General features: G+C 35.7%; 1 long non-coding RNA gene across 6 annotated transcripts in view; it reads right to left on the reverse strand.

Moving 5' to 3' along the window:
- LOC149790803 (uncharacterized) overlaps positions 1 to 24050 on the reverse strand; it is a 49087-nt gene that overhangs the window by 22940 nt on the left and 2097 nt on the right. For 2 of the 6 annotated variants that reach the window (XR_016423905.1, XR_016423906.1), the window contains exons 1-4: positions 22203 to 22327; positions 12593 to 12707; positions 10562 to 10673; positions 189 to 3332 (exon numbers count right to left, since the gene is read on the reverse strand). This is a non-coding gene — a long non-coding RNA (uncharacterized LOC149790803). Of the gene's footprint in view, positions 1 to 188; positions 3333 to 9824; positions 9965 to 10561; positions 10674 to 12592; positions 12708 to 22202; positions 22328 to 24050 lie in introns of those variants that run through there. The other 4 variants (XR_016423908.1, XR_016423909.1, XR_016423907.1 and 1 more) reach the window with 4 other exon arrangements.

A 24050-nucleotide genomic window follows, 5' to 3' on the forward strand; every position in this document is an offset into this window, starting at 1 on the left:
ATTTGTAGAATAAGATGCAGAAAAATGCTAAGGATAAACAGTAAGTATAGCAAGTCAAATGGCGTTAAAAACAAGAGGAAAGTCACATTAAGTGTGCATTTGAAAAGAAGATGTAGCTTGTACTAAAGTAATCAAACGAGACAAAAACAACATTGAAAAAATGAAAAGAGGAAGTCTGATAAACTTACCTTAGAAACGTATGTATAGGCAGTGCCCCGTAGGTCCAGGGACCTGTACTACAACATCCCTTACAAGCACCAAAACATCAGATGAAGTAGTGTGCATTTCCATCTGAAATAAATGGGTGAATAATTTAGACTTTATAGAATTTAGAATAAATAATTTATATTTCTCCTACACATGAAATTAACAATAATGGGTTTTACGTTAAGTGTAAACTTACCTAAACAAAAACACTACCTGTGAGAAATTATTATATCAACTGTACTTACATTTGACATTTGCATCAGTATTGAGTACTAATATAATATCCCCCCCCCCCATCTCCTTATTTTCAAAGACAAGCACTGAAAAAGTGAATTATGTTGATTTCTTGAAATGGCATATATGGTGTAAGGGAGATAACTGCATGATATACATGAGGTGTATTTGTATTTCTTCCAATATGTTATCCTTGTAATATAAATTAGTTTGTGAAAACATATATTAACTTGTATGTATCTAAATTATTCAAACATAAATTATTGATAATGTGAACACCTAAAAAATTTATGTAGACCTAAGAAGTGATTTAATTTTGTTCTGAAATAATGAGACTGCATCATGCTCTATATATGCTGGCATGTGCAGTGCAGCTTTCCACAAACATGCCAATATGATCCCATGTTATTTTGGATTTTTGCGATGGGACGCACAGTTTGTAGAAAAGTGTGGACTTGAAGGAAGCAATGGGCAATATATGACTAATGGGGTTACCACTCAGAAATGTTTGGCATAATCCAAAGAAATGCCCAAAGAAACATTTGGACAGAAATAAATAGAATTGAAAATCAATAGTGGGATATAAATGATGTTGAACATGAATCTATCGGACTTAAAGAAACTGCTCTTGCCCATTGGCATTCCTGCTACTTTTATGAAGGAGAACGCAAAAGAACTTATCAAAATAAACTGCATGAATAAGTTCAAGGCAAGTGTACGAAAAGCAGCATTTATTGGAAGACAATAAAAAGGAAAATGGGAAGAAATACCATATCTTTAATAAATTACATAAAGTTGCTCCTACCAGAATATCCTATAATAAAGAAATTGATCTACAACAACTAAATCACATTCCTTGAGTCCTGCAGTGTTCCTGGTCTATGGCATGTCTTACATTTGCTTTTTCATACATGATTTCATCTTTCGCAGGTAAAATAATTCATATTTGGCCAATATCATTAATACTGTGCTTATATAATTTAAGGTTATTGCATTTGTATGGGAAAATATGAACAAGTTTTTTCAGATTTATACTTTACTTCCAAAGATTCTCCAGTATTTATCCAAGAAAACGAGTTCATATTTTTCCATACAAACACAGTAACCTTGGTACTATATACTCATTTTTATCTCTACCTAAGGCCTAATTATAAAAATACACAACAAGAAACAAAGTAATTTGGTTTATGCTGTATTAAAAAATAAATAGACAAATGAAGATTCATCAATACACAATAGCAATATTAATACACACATAGCACCACCCATTGACCTTTGAACTTTGTTGCATGCTTGACAGTAGTTTTTAAAAAATGTGAAATTTAGAGTCATATTGTGAATGAATATGCATTGAAACTGGATGGTTTTAGTTTTTTTGTTGAGCCAACTCAATTCTGTTTTTCTGATTATGATGGACTTGATTATTCTGTTAATTTAGTGCAGCAAGGAGAATGGATTTCAGCTGGAAATCTACCCGAAATTCCAGTAAAGTTTTAGTGTGTATCAGATTTTACATGACATGTCATTTGGATTTGCAGAACTAACCATTCTGAGGAAATTCAAGATGCATAAGGTAAATATATTTAGTACCATTCTTACTACCAGCTAAAGAAGACATGTTTATACCCTGTCTATTGCATCTTGCTGTTGGAGGGATCCCCAGCTATGACATGTATCATACAGTGCATATCTTCTGTTGCTAGCCTAACACTGTATCAAAATAGTTACATGGGGAAAATTGCAAAGCAGCTATTGTGCAACACTCCATTTTAGCCAGCAGAAATAATAATTTCTTGTTGTCTTGGTATATTTTTTACCAAAACCTTCAGCTGCATTTTTTTCTCGAATCTAGTATTTTGGTGGACTTGTAAAATGGTACGTCTTTGATAGATACGCGATAGCCCCTGGCCTCAATATGCTTTTCTATGCTATATTTTTATAGACTCTAGAGAGCATTGTCGTAGTTTGAACCATCCTATTTGCAAAATGTTATGAGTATTTCTCCTAAATAACTGTTTCAATGATCAGAACAGTGTTTTTATTACTGCGTCTCACGTTTTGTTGTTGAAACTGGAAGTATCACATGTATTCATGTGCTTGTTTGAAAGTTTCCTTTCTGCTTCAGTCAACTTGTTAACTTTATCATCTATACTTTCAAATGGACAAAACACCTTGTTTAGTTCATTAACAAACAAATCTAATTAAACAAAACCTAAAGCGTCTACTACTATTTAAAAAGTAGTTCCTAATACACTTTATTATATGTTAATTTTTGTCTCCATTAACTTTACACTGTCAGAATCTTGCAGTATTTTACGATAATGAAAACCTTGATATTGGACACATGTGCACGACACATGAGCCTATAAATAGTATAGCTTATTAGAAACTGTTATTATTATTATTATTATTATTATTATTAGTATTAAAGGATGAGCTTGCAACATACTGAAAATAGAAAAAAAAATAGAAAAAAAAAGGAAAAACAGTATTATGTCAGAGAAAAATATAACACTTTTTACCACACTTCTCTTTAATTATAATAAAGAGTATTTTTAGTGTCACTATTATAAAGCAGTATCACTTATGGATTTAAATAAACTTATAATAATAAAATACAATTAATTAACTGAATCATTCAAAATTCCATATAATAATAATGATAAAAAAGTTTCAATATTACAAGATAAAGGGAGATAAATTCTAAAAATGTAAATACTTTCTCTTTTTATTTTCCAAATGTGAGAAAGCAAGTCAACATACAGTTTTAAAAGTACCCTTTCCATCCAAAAGTAAAAATTAAAGCTAGAGATATTGATGAAATTGTTTATCATAATACTTATCTGACATTGTGATGGATGGAATTGCAACATCTTTTCTTCATTCTGTACCTACCATCAATAAGCAATGATTGTAGTTGATTTTACATCAATGAAAAGCTGCACAGATTTCACATAATGTTACTGAATAATACAAACAACATTATGTATGCAGAAAAATATATTTCTTATACAGATACAGATGGTAATTATACAGTACCCAGTAAGTAATTATACAGTACGCAGTAAGTAATTATACAGTACCCAGTAAGTAATTATACAGTACCCAGTAAGTAATTACACAGTACCCAATAAGTAATTATACAGTACCCAGTAAGTAATTATACAGTACACAGTAAGTAATTATACAGTACCCAATAAGTAATTATACAGTACCCAGTAAGCAATTATACAGTACCCAGTAAGTAATTATACAGTACCCAGTAAGTAATAAGTAATTATACAGTACCCAGTAAGTAATTATACAGTACCCAGTAAGTAATTATATTAAGTACCCAGTAAGTAATTATACAGTACCCAGTAAGTACTTATACAGTACCCATCTCTTGTGTAAGAAAGGCCAACATCTAAATACATCATATTTTACAGTATATTACATATGTGATCAATAAATGCAACACTGTGTTGCAGCTTAAAAGCAAATGCAGGTTATCCAGCTCAAAACATCCAGAAAGAACTGGAAATTTGAACTTTAAGTTTTATCATCTGTTCCTGCTATTTCTATTGGAATATTATTAGGTTATATTAAAATTAAATAATTTATCTGGTCTTTAAATACAGTAAGAAGAAAGTAAAAAACCATAATATAAAATCATGTGAACAAGTAGTCACATAGCATGGTTTGTAAGTGATAAGGTGGTAGTGGATCAGAAGGTAAATTACAGGGCATTCCCAAACCACACAATTATATTACCAGACCAATGACCGACCTAATGAATCTCTTCACACAATATTTTCCTAAGATATTCAAATCAAAATGTTACTGATGAGAAGGGAAATTACTCTGCATTACTAAATTATCAGAATAATGTGCCTTTGTACACAATATTTTCACAAGAAATTAAAGTCTAGATGAGGCTGTAAAATCTTTTACAATTTCAGAAATAATGTCCTTGCAAACAAGCAAATTTTCTATTTTTGATACTCAGCATATCTTAGTTGCAAATAAGTAAATTTACTCATTTTGATACTCACCATGACCTAGTTTGATAATTCATTTAAAATCTCTTTCATGAAAATGAGGCAATAAAAAATATATCTTACTAACTGGTAAGTAAAATTACATTTTACCTGACATTTTAGCAGACAATGAGAATACAAATTCAGTCTAAAAATCCTAAAACTAAATTAAAATGAGTATTTCGTGGGGTTTTAGGTGAACATTTAAGGACTTCATCAAACTGGAGGAATTCTGTAAATTTTTAAAATGAAAAAGATTCATGAAATGCACACATTCACAATAATACTAATGATGATGATGATGATGATGATGATGATAATGATGATGATAATCATCCTCTTTACTACTGAATAAAACCTATGAATTGGAAAACATAATAAGCAGGTACAGAGGGGACACAAGATGCTACTCCTATTCCTGGTTCTACTTTTTACTTGAACTTTATTCTGTGTATAGGATTATTGTCCTTTTCCATGAATGTTTTTATTGTCCTATGCCATTCTCAAAGAATTGTATGCATTCTGTTCCCTTCTTTGGCAATAAGCTTCCCTGCAATGTCCTGATCCAATGTGGGACAATGAAGATATTTCAGAATCTCAATCTGAGGATAAAATTGAGAAATTTAGTGCTCACTGGGACTAGATATCTCATACATAATGTCTCCATGTGACACCCAATGACTAATAAAGCTCACTGGGACTAGATATCACATGCATAATGTCTCCATGTGACACCCAATGACTAATAAAGCTCACTGGGACTAGATATCTCATACATAATGTCTCCATGTGACACCCAATGACTAATAAAGCTCACTGGGACTAGATATCTCATACATAATGTTTCCATGTGACACCCAATGACTAATAAAGCTCACAGGGACTAGATATCTCATACATAATGTCTCCATGTGACACCCAAAGACTAATAAAGCTCACTGGGACTAGATATCTCATACATAATGTCTCCATGTGACACCCAATGACTAATAAAGCTCACAGGGACTAGATATCTCATACATAATGTCTCAATGTGACACCCAATGACTAATAAAGCTCACAGGGACTAGATATCTCATACATAATGTCTCCATGTGACACCCAATGACTAATAAAGCTCACTGGGACTAGATATCTCATACATAATGTCTCCATGTGACACCCAAAGACTAATAAAGCTCACTGGGACTAGATATCTCATACATAATGTCTCCATGTGACACCCAATGACTAATAAAGCTCACAGGGACTAGATATCTCATACATAATGTCTCAATGTGACACCCAATGACTAATAAAAACACAAAAAATTGTCAGTGTTGAACTAAAAGCTTAATGGATTATTGTATTCTGCTGCAAAAGAAATGCCAATGCATGTATTACTTTTTAATGTAAATACAATATTTATTCAAGTTTTTTATTTATTATTGTTTCAGATTAAACTTAACTAAATTTATGCTGATGCAAATGCTGATCAGAATACCACACTAAAAGTTTGGGAAAAAAGCAGCATTCTGAATGACTTGTGAATGGAACCAATTAATATGCAAACTTATTAAAAACTAATTCTATTTAAAGAGCTTTTCAAGATGCATTAAGTTCAGTTATATTCATACCTGTCAATTAAGCTCTCATTTAATAGTAAGGAATACTCTCTGGTCATTCAAACCTGTCAATTAAGCTCTCATTTAAAAGTAAGGAATACTCTCTGGCCATTTATACATGTCAATTAAGCTCTAATTTAAAAGTAAGGAATACTCTCTGGCCATTCAAACCGGTCAATTAAACTCTCATTTAAAAGTAAGGAATACTCTCTGGCCATTCAAACCTGTCATTTAAGCTCTCATTTAAAAGTAAGGAATACTCTCTGGCCGTTTATACATGTCAATTAAGCTCTCATTTAAAAGTAAGGAATACTCTCTGGCCATTCAAACCTGTCAATTACGCTCTCATTTAAAAGTAAGGAATACTCTCTGGCCATTTATACATGTCAATTAAGCTCTCATTTAAAAGTAAGGAATACTCTCTGGCCATTCAAACCTGTCATTTAAGCTCTCATTTAAAAGTAAGGAATACTCTCTGGCCGTTTATACATGTCAATTAAGCTCTCATTTAAAAGTAAGGAATACTCTCTGGCCATTCAAACCTGTCATTTAAGCTCTCATTTAAAAGTAAAGAATACTCTCTGGCCATTTATACATGTCAATTAAGCTCTCATTTAAAAGTAAGGAATACTCTCTGGCCATTCAAACCTGTCAATTAAGCTCTCATTTAAAAGTAAGGAATACTCTCTGGCCATTCAAACCGGTCAATTAAACTCTCATTTAAAAGTAAGGAATACTCTCTGGCCATTCAAACCTGTCATTTAAGCTCTAATTTAAAAGTAAGGAATACTCTCTGGCCATTCAAACCGGTCAATTAAACTCTCATTTAAAAGTAAGGAATACTCTCTGGCCATTCAAACCTGTCAATTAAGCTCTCATTTAAAAGTAAGGAATACTCTCTGGCCATTCAAACCGGTCAATTAAACTCTCATTTAAAAGTAAGGAATACTCTCTGGCCATTCAAACCTGTCATTTAAGCTCTCATTTAAAAGTAAGGAATACTCTCTGACCGTTTATACATGTCAATTAAGCTCTCATTTAAAAGTAAGGAATAATCTCTGGCCATTCAAACCTGTCAATTACGCTCTCATTTAAAAGTAAGGAATACTCTCTGGCCATTTATACATGTCAATTAAGCTCTCATTTAAAAGTAAGGAATACTCTCTGGCCATTCCTACCTGTCAATTAAGCTTTCATTTAAAAGTAAGGAATACTCTCTGACCGTTTATACATGTCAATTAAGCTCTCATTTAAAAGTAAGGAATACTCTCTGGCCATTCCTACCTGTCAATTAAGCTCTCATTTAAAAGTAAGGAATACTCTCTGGCCATTTATACATGTCAATTAAGCTCTCATTTAAAAGTAAGGAATACTCTCTGGCCATTCAAACCTGTCATTTAAGCTCTCATTTAAAAGTAAGGAATACTCTCTGGCCATTTATACATGTCAATTAAGCTCTCATTTAAAAGTAAAGATTACTCTCTGGCTATTCAAACCTGTCAATTAAGCTCTCATTTAAAAGTAAGGAATACTCTCTGGCCATTTATGCATGTCAATTAAGCTCTCATTTAAAAGTAAGGAATACTCTCTGGCCATTCCTACCTGTCAATTAAGCTCTCATTTAAAAGTAAGGAATACTCTCTGGCCATTCCTACCTGTCAATTAAGCTCTCATTTAAAAGTAAGGAATACTCTCTGGCCATTCCTACCTGTCAATTAAGCTCTCATTTAAAAGTAAGGAATACTCTCTGGCCATTCCTACCTGTCAATTAAGCTCTCATTTAAAAGTAAGGAATACTCTCTGGCCATTTATACATGTCAATTAAGCTCTCATTTAAAAGTAAGGAATACTCTCTGGCCATTCATACCTGTCAATTAACCTCTCATGTGTCAATTAAGCTCTAATTTAAAAGTAAGGAATACTCTCTGGCCATTCATACCTGTCAATTAAGCTCTCATTTAAAAGTAAGGAATACTCTCTGGCCATTCAAACCTGTCATTTAAGCTCTCATTTAAAAGTAAGGAATACTCTCTGGCCATTTATACATGTCAATTAAGCTCTCATTTAAAAGTAAGGATTACTCTCTGGCTATTCAAACCTGTCAATTAAGCTCTCATTTAAAAGTAAGGAATACTCTCTGGCCATTCCTACCTGTCAATTAAGCTCTCATTTAAAAGTAAGGAATACTCTCTGGCCATTTATACATGTCAATTAAGCTCTCATTTAAAAGTAAGGAATACTCTCTGGCCATTCATACCTGTCAATTAACCTCTCATTTGTCAATTAAGCTCTAATTTAAAAGTAAGGAATACTCTCTGGCCATTCATACCTGTCAATTAAGCTCTCATTTAAAAGTAAGGAATACTCTCTGGCCATTCATACCTGTCAATTAAGCTCTCATTTAAAAGTAAGGAATACTCTCTGGCCATTCAAACCTGTCAATTAAGCTCTCATTTAAAAGTAAGGAATACTCTCTGGCCATTCATACCTGTCAATTAAGCTCTCATTTAAAACAGAAGTAGAAAAGTCCATTTTGGAAGGTTGCCCAGGAAAATTAAAAAATTTGACAGGCGATCAGGTGATTCAAAGTCCTAAATAAAGTGATTAAAGTTGTTACATTAAGTGATTCAAAGTCCTAAATAAAGTGATTAAAGTTGTTACATTAAGCGATTCAAAGTCCAGGTCAAAAACAAGCAATTTTGACGTTATAGTACTGGTCCATAGTTTCTGGTGTCCATGAAGCCAAATAACTAGAAATGCAACTTTAGCAACTGTGTGGGAATGGGTCAGTGGGTAGGGCAAATTCCACTTAAGCATATAAAATTGTATAGTCTATATATCTAAATTAAATACATGTGTATTTTAAACATGAAAGATTATATGTGTTTTATATACCATTACAGACACACATAGAGAAATGTACATTGCATCTGTCTTTGTCAGGTAGAAATTTATGTAAGACATTTCAAGAGTAATTTGTTCCATCTATGTATAACCCAAGAAATTAAACAAATGTAGTTCTACAGATATTTCAAGATACATGTACAGTTCTTATCACTGACAACCCATACTTTCTTAATAACTGTTTATCAATAAGTACCGAGGAGGCAGACAGTAACGTGAATGAAGTGGACTTAAAATCCATGCATACCAATCTGTGTGTATTATACATGATATCATTCTCAAATATGCAGCGCCAACATATCTTTAATAATTTCCTTAAACCTGTGGTAGAAGGACATATCAATGTTAAATTATCAACAAAACTAAAGTAGTTTTTTAAAAAAAGCATTTGGTGTTAAATATAGCTGCATGAGTCACTCACCCAACTTATGATTAAAATCATCTACAGAATAACTTACAAATGTAAATGAACAAATATTATGTGACACCTAAATGCAATGCGTCTCTAATTTATTTAAATTTATTGAAATATTTCATGCAAAGTCATCTAAATTTAATGGTAATTAATTGTTTTTCTCTTCAACAATTATTAACACTACTAAAAATTGCATGAGTACTGGGAAATGTCTTTGGTTTTTTATTTTGAATGTAGCTTTAAAGAATTTGAGTTATATTGCTACAATGGCTGTAGTGTACTGAGCAATGAGAAAAGCCTATAAGAATGTTGTTGTCATTGTTGTTATGGGGTTTAATGCCATTTTTCTGCACAAGATAGGCTATACATGGCGGCCAGTATAAATGGTGGAGGAAGAACCCAGGAAAACCCGGAAAGAACCACAGACTCACGAGAAGCTACCTGCAAGCTTTCTCATGTACCCACATTGGCTGAGCCCAAGACTTGAACCCACGCAGGCAGAGGTGAGATGGCAGTGATTAGTAATGGTGAACACTTTAGACCACTCAGCCACTCGTGGCCCCACTTTAAGAATGCAAAACCTGTTTTAATAAAAAGTAAAAATAACATTTAATAATTTTCTTTATCAATAAATGATGTAAGCTAACATAATAAATACATGTATATGAAATGATTCAAGTATATCCCACAATATTATATCATACAGAGAAACGAAGAAAAACAAGAAGCCCAAGTGGGCCTGCTGTTGCCTTCTTGACTTATGTTACCATTTTAATAAGCAGTCTTATGTAGTAATGTAACAACACATCTTGTGTAAAGGATCTCCCAAATTTGGCATCATGTTGATTTTACCTATTTTACCTCATAAAAGTTCTTGCCAAAGATGAAGGCATAATTAGCAATATGTAACCATGGATAATCTAGCTGTGTTTGCTTCTCGTCCTTCAATGGCCAGGGGTGGTCAACTAATTCAGTGTGAAAATGAAAGATTTAAAATCTGTGGTATTTGCCCCACAGGACTGGCTGAATATTTTGTGATGCATAATCTGCCCATTCCTAAAAAAACCCAAAAACAAACAATAGCAACAAACCAACTCTGATAAAAAATGCCTCTTTTGCACCCCTTCCCCCACTCTCTCAGTCCTGGAACACTGGAACAATATTTAACTATCGATAACCTGGTTGTGCTCACTTCCTCTTGTCATTCAATGGTAGTTCCTGGGGTATTCTTTTCTGTCTTGAGGATGCCACCCCCATGACCTTGAATCTTGTACATGTATTCATGGCATCCTTGAAAAGAAAATCAAGTTATCTGCCACAGCCATGATAACATAAATATTATTGATATTATAACATTTACATATTCAGTCAAAATTGGTGATTATGATTCCCTTTCTCTCTGTGACTTACTGAGTGAATCACTGTCATGTGAACATTTATTTTTTCCTAAGTGATGAACACCTGTAATGAATATGAGCACTGCCAAATTCAACAGCATTAATTTTTGTCCTACATCAAAAGTATCTTATTAAAAACTTAAAACTTTTTATTTATATTTAATTTTTTTGTAAAAAAAAAAAATTCATGAGATTAAAATGAATCTCCTTATCGTCAAGAACATAAAGCATTTCTGGCATCATGCTATCACTGTTAGATCTTCTATTATCACTACTTCACTGTTTTATTCTCCAATCAATCCATGTCAGCCTTAATGTGCTTTTCACAATGTTACTTTCCTCTTATGCCGGTAGCTTCTCGTGGGTCGGTGGTTCTTTCCGGGTTTTTCCGGGTTCTTCCTCCACCATTAATACTGGCTGCCATGTATAGCCTATCATGTGCTGAAAAATGGCGTTAAACCCTACAACAACAACAACAACAACTTTCCTCTTAAAATGAAATAATTTAGCCCTCAAGTTCTCCAGTCTCAATTTAAAATGAAATAATTTAGGTCAGAGTTTTACCCAAATCATACATTTTACTGATAGAACTATATTTCCAACAAAAGTATTTACAAAATTAAAACTTATGCATTAAAAAAAGAATTAACTATTTGGGAAAATGGATATATAAATGGTACAATAAAAACTTCATTTTATGTAGTCTAATTTAAAACAAAAAATTAATAATTATATAATTCATTTTGTGTTATACTGAATTCATTTTGTGTTATCAATTATTGTTTACGATACTGCATGGTTCATCCTAGACTGTGTCTCTGCACTAATGATCCTTATTTTCATCTTTTGCGTAAGGGAGTTCTGTCCATGATGCCAGTATTATACATAAAATCTGCACTAATGATCCTTATTTTCATCTTTTGCGTAAGGGAGTTCTGTCCATGATGCCAGTATTATACATAAAATCTGCACTAATGATCTTTATTTTCATCTTTTGCGTAAGGGAGTTCTGTCAATGATGCCAGTATTATACATAAAATCTGCACTAATGATCCTTATTTTCATCTTTTGCGTAAGGGAGTTCTGTCCATGATGCCAGTATTATACATAAAAAGGACACAAAATAAAAGTAAGAGCATTACATTTGTCTTTAAACCAAATTTAACACATCATAGGCATAGTGCATTGACTCTGCTCATTGCCAATAAATCCAAAGATGATTGCTACATTGATGATTCGTACATTGATGATTGGTACATTGATGATTGCTACACTGATGATTGCTACATTGATGATTGGTACATTGATTTCCAGGTGGTATACAGAGAGGAAAGAATGATGAATGAAATGTCCAGAAAAAGATCCTAGAGAGGAATGGTTACTCAAGAATCCAGATCCTAATATGGAAGTTGCACGTGTTAGGTCAAAGTTTTATTAATTTTATGCAAAAAAAACCCCCACCATTTCCTAGAATTTACAGATATCACTGTTAAGTCCGACTATATCAAAGTTTGCTACAGGTTCTTCGTCAACTGATATATCCATGTCCTGAACAGTGGACGGTTATTTTAACAGGAAAATCAAGTTGTAGCATAGGATACTGTAGTCCAACTATACAACAACATATTCAATAAATCTTTGATGCAAGTGCCTGTGATAATGGTATGTATTTGACATTTTTGGATAAACAGGATACATATATGGGAATTTCAGACACCTGCTTTTTTATTTTAAAAAATGAACCATTTATTGGCATAGTAGGGGCTACCGTGTCCCACCTTTTCCACTTCAGAAATGAACACAATGTCTTACTCTGTGAACATATTCCTAACAGCAATGTGAAAGTCGCTGGTCTGTTCCACTGCATAAATACTGGCCATTCTGAACTACCCTCAAGTCCATGGTTGACAGCAGAATGTCATAATAACTGCAAGAAATCATAAATTACTAGATGATGTTTCAACATTAACTGCGATCACACTAATGAAACTGAATAATTTCAATTTTTTTAAACTACAAAACTGCATTAAATATGAAAAACACAGGCATTTCATTAACTGTTTGAAGCGTGTTCTTGCTTTATTATCAGCAACTGTATACGACTGTCCCTCTCATCTAGTCTGATACTTATAGTCATCTGTCCATAAACTTACCACTTTAGGAAGTATACTCACTATCATTATTCGACTTGTATCGAAAAAAGATGTCACCTGACCCCCACCCCACTCACACTTCCCCTCAGGGTACATCTTACATTGTAAACTTATTTTAGTTGGAAAAACTACCCCAAAGTAACATCGATGAAACAGTGCAGCTTTGTTTATTACTGCTGGCTGCATAGCCACATAGAAAAAAGATTTATAGTTACAAAACTTGTTAATGTAATTCATTATTTATGTCCGATGTCTGTATCTACTACCAAACCCACTTCTAACTGTTGCTTAAGACAAGGAATGGTTGAAATGCGATGAGGTGGTGCATAATGTTATGCCCCTAGTACCATACAATCAGCTGATTTTCGTCTCACCACACTGTATGTAGGCATCACGGTACCAATTGTTTTTCCATATATATTGTTATGGGGTTTAACGCCATTTTTCAGCACACGATAGGCTATATATGACGGCCAGTATTAATGGTGGAGGAAGAACCCGGGAAACCCCGGAAAGAACCACCGACCCACAAGAAGCTACTGGCATGCTTTCTCACATATCTACATTGGCTGAATCTGAGACTCGAACCGGTGCAGACAGAGGTGAGATGGCAGTGATCCGTAACGGCGAACGCTTTAGACCACTCGGCCACTCGGGGCCCCCGTTCAGGAAAAGTAAATAAATAAAAAATATTTGAGTTAATTCAACTTTGCAAAATAATCTTCCAATTTTATATATACAACTACAATTTTGTAGGCTAAAATGTTCGCAGACGATCATTAACTCTAATTATTGCTTTAAATATTTAGACAGAAAAGCAAAAAATTATTCCATTAAATTTATCCACAATATTAAATGTTTATAGACAGACTGATTCAGTGCATAATTAAGCAGAAATCCCCCCAAAAAACCATATTCCAAAACGTGGGGAACAATTTTGATATTTCTGCGTTTAACTAGCAATTTTGAAAGGGAATATTTCTCATCAAACTAATTATTTCATACCCAGAATGTGTACCTATGGGTTCTTAGTGGTTTCCACGTTATAATCTCCAAAGTCGAGCGTAAGATCCAGCAAACACAGAAATATAGTATCATACAAGTTTCACAATGTTCATTTCTTCAGAGGAATATGTAACTATTGCTTTCGCCACAATGGCTCTCCTTGCAGCCTTTCCACCTCTCCTTGTCTCTACCCACCATGAAATTTTAACTCCCATGAAAGCGTTGTCTGTTGTTTTCGCTTAATTTTTACCTCTAATGCGTATGCACACCTGTGACGCGAGCGTTCCAATCATAGTGGGTAGAGTATTGTCCAGATGGAAATGCCCACAAAGAGGTCCCCACTGGGGACAAGAACACAGCCTTTCATACTACTTACTTCAGTCTTAAGTGATTGTAGAAACGACAAAAATATCCCGCAGAGTGTACTCAGACAGGCAAGCCTATGGTAGCGATTTATATATACACAATGCATTAAGATTGTTTTATTATTTGACTTTTCTGTTTGTAAATCTGCGCTGTTATTTTTTATTTGTGCTCGTAACTGTCAGTGCTTTTACAATTTCGCCAGCAGTCTAAAACTCTGCCGAACTGATTACTTTAGTATCGATTGCTAGAGTATAATTTTCTGATCGCATTGAGACTGTCCTGTGTGGACGCAAGCAATTCGGAATAGACACACATAAGTTAATGCAGTCGCATCTACAGTGGTAGATGTTTTCGTAATTCCAGTTACTCCAGGACAAAAAGTTACTGCAGCAGCATGACAGCAAATAACATTTGCAACCAAACACACGCTTTTGTATTTTACGATCAAGGCGGTTCTTTGGCAATTTCATCTGCAACTTTTGTTCGACTTGATTATTTTTTCACCTCTTAATAATGTAATCGCTTATTTTAATTTTTTGTACACGCAATTCTAACCAGTTATTCTTTTTTACTGGCACTATCGTTACAGAATCATAAGAAACGTCTGCCTAGAGAATACTTAAATCTCGACTATTGTGTGTTCTGCTGCTATGGCACCCCTTTCTAATACAACATTACCAGCAGCACCTCCCGTACAAAAAAAACTGCATCCTTGGAGTAGTTTTCACGAAGCAAAATAACTGTGTGTTTGGCTCCAAATGTCACCTTGCGAACATCTCTGCGAAACCCAAAGATATGACTGAGGCGAATTAGGCATGAAAACCTCAGCAAATCATCGATGAGCTGCGATAGACGCTGTGCAAATCCTAGGTTTAAAGTCTGGTTGGGGCTTTCAACACGGCGGTGTGATCAGCGGCCTGCAGCGCAAAAGAATCATGAGTTGTGTACTATGATCTGCATTGTTAGTTACATGTTTTAAGAAACATAATTGTCGGGCCAGCTGTTCTCGTATAGTCATTGCTGTATCTGGCGAGTCCGAGAATCGTTATGGCTCAATCAATGTTGTCCAAAATTGATTTGAATTTCCTTCCCATCGATGGAATAGCGTGCGCGGTTGAACAACGCCATTATACCGTTAACAACTCCCAATTGGGCATTGTCGGGGTAGTTGGCATCGTCAACCTGTACCACTCTTCCTTAAACTTCAAAACTGCCTCACACGGAAGGAAAAACCTAAAGTGTCTTGTACATGCAATTCTGTTTCTAATTTATTGGGGCCTCCCGGCCTCTGGCCGGATATTAATAATACTGGAAATCTATATTTTTTTTTGCTCCACTAACACAGGCATTCCCATGTCAAATGATGGTTCAAATACATCTTTGAACTGTGCCATTGTAAAAACTATACATTATTGATTTTCTTTAATACCACTGCGTGACCGTTTTACTACTAACGTCCAAATCCACTTCCCATTGCCAGGCATGCAATTGGCGAATCTGACTATCGTTGCAGAGCGGCTTCATGAATGATTTTACTAACTGTTGACCACATTGATTCCGTCGATGGTAATGTAACTGGGATTGTCTTTGATGATAGTGCTCGTATTACTACTAATCGTCGTATTCGATCTCGAAGCGACTGAATTGCTGGCGAACCCTGTTGTTTTAGTCGATCCTCCGTAGTACTTTCAACACCATCCACAACTTGCATTGTAATTTGTGAAGCAATGGATGCAGCGGTGATAAGACTTTGAGTGTTTTTCGTGTGCTAGCAAATAATCCACAAAGAACATCACCTAGCCCATTCCGTAATATGTCATGTACACAGTTTTTTTTCCAGATTAGCTACGCGAATGGGTTTCACACGTCCATTTTTGATTGTCTTTGTTATTTTTAAATGTCAGGTCGATTTCTAATGTGTAGTATTGTCAACGTTTCAAACCGCAGATTAACTACGAACCCACCTTGATCTACAAGAGAAAAATGAACATGGATCAGTCGATTCTTATGGCACGGAAGATACACATGGGGCAGAATATCAATATCAAATCACATGTTTCGACGGTCAGAGAAAACCGAGACAGTATTTAACACTGAACAACTACGCCTGTCGTTTCAGACCTGCTTTCATAACTACCGCTGATGGCGTCACAGGTTACATTGACTTGCGTTGGTAATTCTCACATTGTCAGGCGCGGTACGATATCCCACATGCAAAAATGGTTTATCATCTGGAATGTGGTAAGGCCAACCTAAAACTGATCTTTCTGACGACCGTGCAATATCAAACGCATACATCTGAGATTCCTATGGCGATGACAGAACTGAGCATGGGTTCATGGGGCACATATATAAATTTTAGAGTCCTTACCAATCAGCGCTGAACTTTGTCAAATTTCTTCATTAATCGAATCTATGTCGTGCTCGCCAAAGGGAAGCTCATTAATATGCCAGTTCGTGCCAGTGTCTGCTGAAAAGACAAATGGGTTATTTGCGGAAAGTCCACCAAACGGTTGTTATCGGATATTGGGCCAACTGTAATACACTCACAGAGATGCTAGTGCGATCTCAAGTGTGTGTGATTCCTCAGCAGCCACAGGTGCAGAAAGAGTTTAACCATATTCTGGTTTTGTAGATGAAATGGTAATCATCGTGGTCACGCTCTGGGCTGTATTTACAACCGCCTGTTGCAATGAAGCATAGATTGCATGCAAAACATGAAGCGTTTCACCAGTAGATTGTCCCCACGCAAGGACCGATATAACTTCATTAATGACCTCGGGTTCACTGTTGCCCACACTAACTGATTCCACAGGTATTTCCAATCGACCCGCAAGGTCATTAATGTCACACAGTCCACCACCAAGGCCATTTACTTGTTTTGCTGATATTCGTCATTCATTTTTAGTTGTTTGATTAGAAAGTTGTCGTATTTGTTTATTCTTTTTTCCATCGGAACAGATATCATTCTATCAGAGTGGTGTTCTACTTCCATGTTTGCATTTTTGCTTCCATATATATTTGGTTAGACTGTTTACCTTTATGGGTTTCTGCTGACCAAGGCATTTATATTTGTCGCCACTCTTCTAGTTGTTTGCTTATCCACTCTTTTTCTTTTTCTTCTGAGCGAAATTGAGGTATATTTTGTTTCATTAGCCAATCGCTGAATAGATTTTGTGCAGGTGCTGATGCTTGTTCAAGTTCGTCTTCTGTATGTTTAGAAAATAGTTGCGGTATTCATGATGTAATACTTTGCCATACTTCATTCCATCACGATTCGCCTTCTTCAGTTATTTCACTCACAAATGCGTTAAACCTTTGCACAAATTGAGCCCACCTAGTACCAGTACATTTTGCCTTACAGTAACTCCCTGAATACCATTTTAGGCCGTTCCGTATTCATGTGTGCAGAATTTGTCTTTGATGGCTTTCTTAACATGTGCTGTTTCCAGACTGGAGGCATGTTAAGAGCAATACGCAAAGGTATTTTCAGAGAACGTTTGACGAAAAATTTCTTAAAATAATTTTGAGGCCATGTTAGCAGCCCTGACTTGTAGTCAGGTGGCACGTCTGCAATTTTAGAAAGTGCTTTTCTAATGTCTTTGTTAAGTGCCTGGGTACCTTTTACGAGTATACCCTGGGCTTCTCCAAATTCTTCAACGCCTTCGTTGACTTCCTCAATCGCATGGCATATGCTTGATAGTCTCCGCAGTTGCTTTCTTTGCTTTTTAAAAATCTTTGGTACGTATAGCTATCTTACGAATTAGACCAGGTAGTTTTTCTGTAACCGTGAACACTGTCACATCTTGTGAGGTTGCATTTGTTGCTCTTATAATATCTTCGGCAAGTACTACAATTTCTTTAGTGGGTTTAATCAGCGACGCAGATGTTTGCTCAAACCCCTTCGTCAGATATTCTTATGCAGTCTCTCGCGACTGTAATATATGTTTGTAGCCTTCTATCACATTTTGAATTAATGCTTGCTCTACCAAATGGAAAGATTATACAGGAATCATTGAAAATACATGTTCCTATTTTGAACTACTCAGCGATGAAACCATCTCAGATACGTTCAGATTACCTGATATGACCATTGATCCTGGAGGAGAGGCAATAACAGGGTTTGAAGATGGCTACAGAAGCAACCATATTAGCTGTAATATTCCCATCATTGCCAATTAGGACTAACTAGATATTGTAAGACGTCTTTTGGTGAAAACCCCATGTCAATATGAGCACCCATTTAGGACTAACTAGATATTGTAAGACGTATTTTGGTGAAAACCCCATGTCAATATGAGCACCCATTTAGGACTAATTAGAGATTGTAAGACGTATTTTGGTGAAAACCCCATGCCAATATGATCACCCGTTTAGGAGTAACAACAGTAACACGCTTTTCAAGGACACCATGTTGATCATGTTAGATGTCAGATTGGAACCATTTTCATTTTGGTACTTTGCGGAAACCATGAGGAGTAGTCAGGTGAAAACTATGATAAAAGTACTTTCTGCTTAAAAGAAGTAGTGTTACTAGATTTAAAAGATGGCTGTCATGATAGTCATATAGGATCACATTGTGGTATCCTTTTTGTTCTGGAACAACTAGACATCATAATAAGTCTTTTAGTGGAAACCCCGTATTGATATGACTATCAATTCAGGATGAAAAATGACGAGATTTTATCGATGTGTGATGTCGCTGCTATGTATTATTTCTTCAGATGGATGGATGGAGAGATAGAGAGAAAGGCCCAAATTAATGCCCTACATTGATACATAGGGGTGCGCTATACGTATTATGTACTTCTGAGTTAGTGACAAGTGTAAAGTGAAGTTCTTTGCATTTACAAAATGTGCCAGATTTGAGAGTAAATTGATGTGTATTGAATGCTGTCTAGACAGGTCAGGATCAACCGACGCGGTAGCGCACCTTAGTTTTAACAGTAGTCGCGATGTTCCCCAAGGTGCTGAATACTACCATAGGATCAGACCGATTCGGCCACTATGGCGTGCTAATGGGGGGGGGGGACTTAACTCCAATTGTCTTAATAATATATGACTGCTTTATTCAGTAATTTAGGCCACCGGCCATATTACAAAATGCAAGTAAATACAGTGTTAGTCATGGTGTACAGAAATTATATGTGGTGTTTAACATTCGTATATCAATGTATGATATTATTCAGGTGCTACTATCATTCAGGATTCAGACGAAAAGCCGAATTCATATGTAAGAAAGAATTTTCATTCACAATTATTCACATTTTTTTCCAGATGGATCCTGATAATAAACTTCATTAAAGAATTTCTTACGTAACTGCTAGCATGCTGGACAAACAAAAACGAAATGGTAGTCATTTTCTACTTAATACACATTATTTTTCCGGCACAAGTCACAGTGCCTATTATTTGTCTGAATCCGATTTTGCCTACCTGTCTCTAGTTTCAACATGTGCGTGGAGCACCAGAATTTAGCAAGTTCCTAAATATATATGAGTCCACATAATGGGTATTGCTCGGGTTATATTTCAGTTTTATACATACTATAAGTATTATTCACACATTGACAAGAATTGCCTTGGCGCTAAATAACCTGGTTGTGTTAATGTGTCGTCAAACACCAATCAAATCAAGTGTATCGTGTATTCATGTGCAGTGAAACAAACTAGATTTCTACATTTATGTATATTTATTTTCTGCTTCTACTTATAGAATAATGTCAAAATTAAAAGTCATAATGTTTAGGGTTTGCCTGCCAATAGCCATAGCTAATAACGGGATAGTGTGACCTTTAGGGTTTGCCTGCCAATAGCCATAGCTAATAACGGGATAGTGTGACCTTTAGGGTTTGCCTGCCAATAGCCATAGCTAATAACGGGATAGTGTGATCTTTAGGGTTTGCCTGCCAATAGCCATAGCTAATAACGGGATAGTGTGACCTTTAGGGTTTGCCTGCCAATAGCCATAGCTAATAACGGGATAGTGTGACCTTTAGGGTTTGCCTGCCAATAGCCATAGCTAATAACGGGATAGTGTGACCTTTAGGGTTTGCCTGTCAATAGCCATAGCTAATAACGGGATAGTGTGACCTTTAGGGTTTGCCTGCCAATAGCCATAGCTAATAACGGGATACTTGTGACCTTTAGGGTTTGCCTGCCAATAGCCATAGCTAATAACGGGATAGTGTGACCTTTAGGGTTTGCCTGCCAATAGCCATAGCTAATAACGGGATACTTGTGACCTTTAGGGTTTGCCTGCCAATAGCCATAGCTAATAACGGGATAGTGTGACCTTTAGGGTTTGCCTGCCAATAGCCATAGCTAATAACGGGATAGTGTGACCTTTAGGGTTTGCCTGCCAATAGCCATAGCTAATAACGGGATAGTGTGACCTTTAGGGTTTGCCTGCCAATAGCCATAGCTAATAACGGGATACTTGTGACCTTTAGGGTTTGCCTGCCAATAGCCATAGCTAATAACGGGATAGTGTGACCTTTAGGGTTTGCCTGCCAATAGCCATAGCTAATAACGGGATACTTGTGACCTTTAGGGTTTGCCTGCCAATAGCCATAGCTAATAACGGGATAGTGTGACCTTTAGGGTTTGCCTGTTAATAGCCATAGCTAACAACGGGATAGTGTGACCTTCATATCGCTTCTGAGCATATCTTAACATACTCTAGATCTGCTTTAAACATGTATCATCAGTCCTGATACCATTCGGACGATAGACGAAAAAAGATGTAATCCGAGAATGGTTTCATGTTATGAATGACTATATGAGGTAAGTCTCTAGACAACGTCTCTTTGTGCACACCCCACCCCCGACATCTTAATATTGAAAAGGACAGAATGCAGTGAAAATTTGATAAATAAATAAAAACAATATTGATTGCAATGTGTGTTTTTGAGAATGTTTTATATATATATATATATATATATATATTTTTGACGTAGTTTTAACAATTTTTCAGTCCAATCGCTACGATATTTGCAGTGTGAGAGTATATAGTGATCTCTAGCACGGAGGCATCATGCCGCAGACATGTAGCATCATGTCCCACCCAGTCACATTATCCTGCAATCACGCCGACCAGTCATAATACTAACCACCTAAGGCTTAACACTAAGCGAGGTAGCTGCAGGTACATGTTTATATTTCCTTGGTATGACCCGTCGAGGTTGGAACCAGCGTCCTCCCGCATCCGAGGAGGACTGTCTAACCACTAGGCCATCGGAGCAGTCTCTTGATCATGCAACACAGTTTTGATTATAAATGCATTACTTTTGCTGCTGTTTCTAAGATGAAGACATGCTTTCAAAGTAACGTTCTACTCTTCCAGGCTCAAAGACACACACACACACACACACACACACACACACACATTGATCACATAGTCGGTACAATTTGCCTATATTGTGTGTAGTTTAATATTTTTTATATTATAGCAAAATATCACTTTATGTAAATCTAATTGGTCCAAACAAGTCGATGCAGTTATTTTGCAGTATTCTCCTTACTGATTGGCTGTGATCGTGGATGAATTTGTTAACCCCGCCTTCTGGAATGTTTCGTTTTCACTAAAACATTTTGGCGGCCATTGTTCAACTCGGCTACTGAAAGAAAACTGAGGAAAATTACATCGGCAGTTTGAACATGGACTATTTAGCCCCCATAGGGGCTTGTTGTGTCATTTACCTCAATATCATCATAAGAACAATGGCACAAAACTCCAAAACAAGAACAAGAAGAAGTAAAACTAAGAGTATTTCTCATTTGATAGCAAGTGGGGTGTGGATGGGTTGGGGTGGAGGGGGGCGGTATATCTGTAACATAGAATCCACACTATATACAAGCGTGGATTAAATGTTAGCTTACAGAAGTAAATAAACTCACCTCTGTTCAGAGAAGAATGTGGAAATAAACCGGTCTCCAAACTGACAAAAGTTTATCCAACCACTGCATACTTACGTGGTAAATATGTGATACAATTCTGACTCTAAACGAAACGAAATTTGTCTCACATATTCTGTACAGTCTACTGTTTTTTGTTGTTGTTGTGGGGTTTAACGCCATTTTTCAGCACACAGTATTAATGGTGGAGGAATAACCCCGGAAAGAACCACCGACCGACGAGAAGCTACTGGCAAGCTTTCTGACATACCTATATTGGCTGAATATGGACTATTTAAATGTTGTGTCCAAGTCAGTGCCTAACCAATAGAAAAGTTTTAAGCCAATCAGCTAGGATTATACTGAGATCATCATACATAAATCCGTCCAATGTGCGAAGCGGTATATTGCTACAGCTGAGTTCCATTACGTTTGGTCAGAACATATTTGCAAATGTCATTGTTATTTAATTGTTTTTAGACCTTTAACCCCATCAAGAGGATCACGGGCACTTGAGCCTATAACGACAGTCCCTCTTGTAGATGGTCACCACAGGTAAAACATAGCAAAAGAATTTCGTAACTTTCCATACGATGGTATAGAATATTTTGAAACAGACAAACGGATAGACGGAAGTACCTGGCGTATCACAATATACCCAACTCTTTTTAAAATGCGCGGAATAATAACAATTTTCATCGTGAAGATGATGTTGATATAAATATTTTTATGTTTTATTAATATATATCGTGCAGGATAATACTTTTCTTATATGGAATCAGTAACTGGAGATATCACATTTCTTTATCTGTACTTCGCCTGGTCGTGTGAGATATGTGTTATCAAATGTAGAAAGGGTTTTAGTGTTTATCTCGACGATCGTTAAAGTCAACACTTCTGTGTTGCTTAGCTTAGTTGTTATAAAATATGTACCGGGTGGAATAATTATATATTATATCGTCCGGAAGGAAAAACATTTTTGAAATGTTTGTCGTACAGGATATTAAAAATAATGATAATAATAATAAAAAACAACACGAACATACACATACACATTTAAATAAACAACATAGATACACGAATATCTTTGAATATTGGGGTTGTTGTTGTTGTATACACCAAGTTGGCTACACAATCTTACCATTTCCTCCTGTTATATATTGCTTGTAAAGAGTCCAATCGAAAATAATGAATCAAAATTTGTGCTTGTCTCATTTATATTATTAGTCAACTATGATTCAACTCGAACATCAGTACAGACGCTATCATGCGAATGATGAATGTGATGTATGTGTATTGAATACTTATGTGGGAATGATATGTGAAAACATGTCGGAAATAATAAAGATTAGCAGACGAATATTTGCTGTCGCGATTGCTCCGGGCGACGAAGGTATTGGTTCACCAAAAAAGCTGCTTAAAATTAAATTGCATGAAAATCGTTGTCGGGACCACCATCGTCTCCCCGGGTGCTTCAGCTAAAATACGTGTCATACATGTTTATGCATGTACTACCGACTATTTAAGCTGAAGATGTTATTTTGGAGTATTTGTTTACACCAACAAATTATAAGAGTCCCTGATTACCATTAAGTCTCGATTAATCAGCTTATTTAGATGCTTGTTAATCAATATTCTTTACAAAATCTTAATATAACCGCCCTACTATTTTCATACGCCGCCATCGAATTTGGTTTGATCCAGTGTAACAGGATTAAATATCGAGATACAATGTTACAACGAGAGCGCAACGTATTGGATTTTTTCTACTCCAAAACACTAATAATCGTTGAATTCCATGTCTGCGTGCCTAGACTATGTTTGGTGCTGGGTTGTCGTGTTAGGAGTTCA

The sequence above is a fragment of the Sinohyriopsis cumingii genome, chromosome 10 (genome assembly GCF_028554795.1).
Source record: "Sinohyriopsis cumingii isolate HCF-2022 chromosome 10, ASM2855479v2, whole genome shotgun sequence".
Classification (NCBI taxonomy): Eukaryota; Metazoa; Mollusca; class Bivalvia; order Unionida; family Unionidae; genus Sinohyriopsis; species Sinohyriopsis cumingii.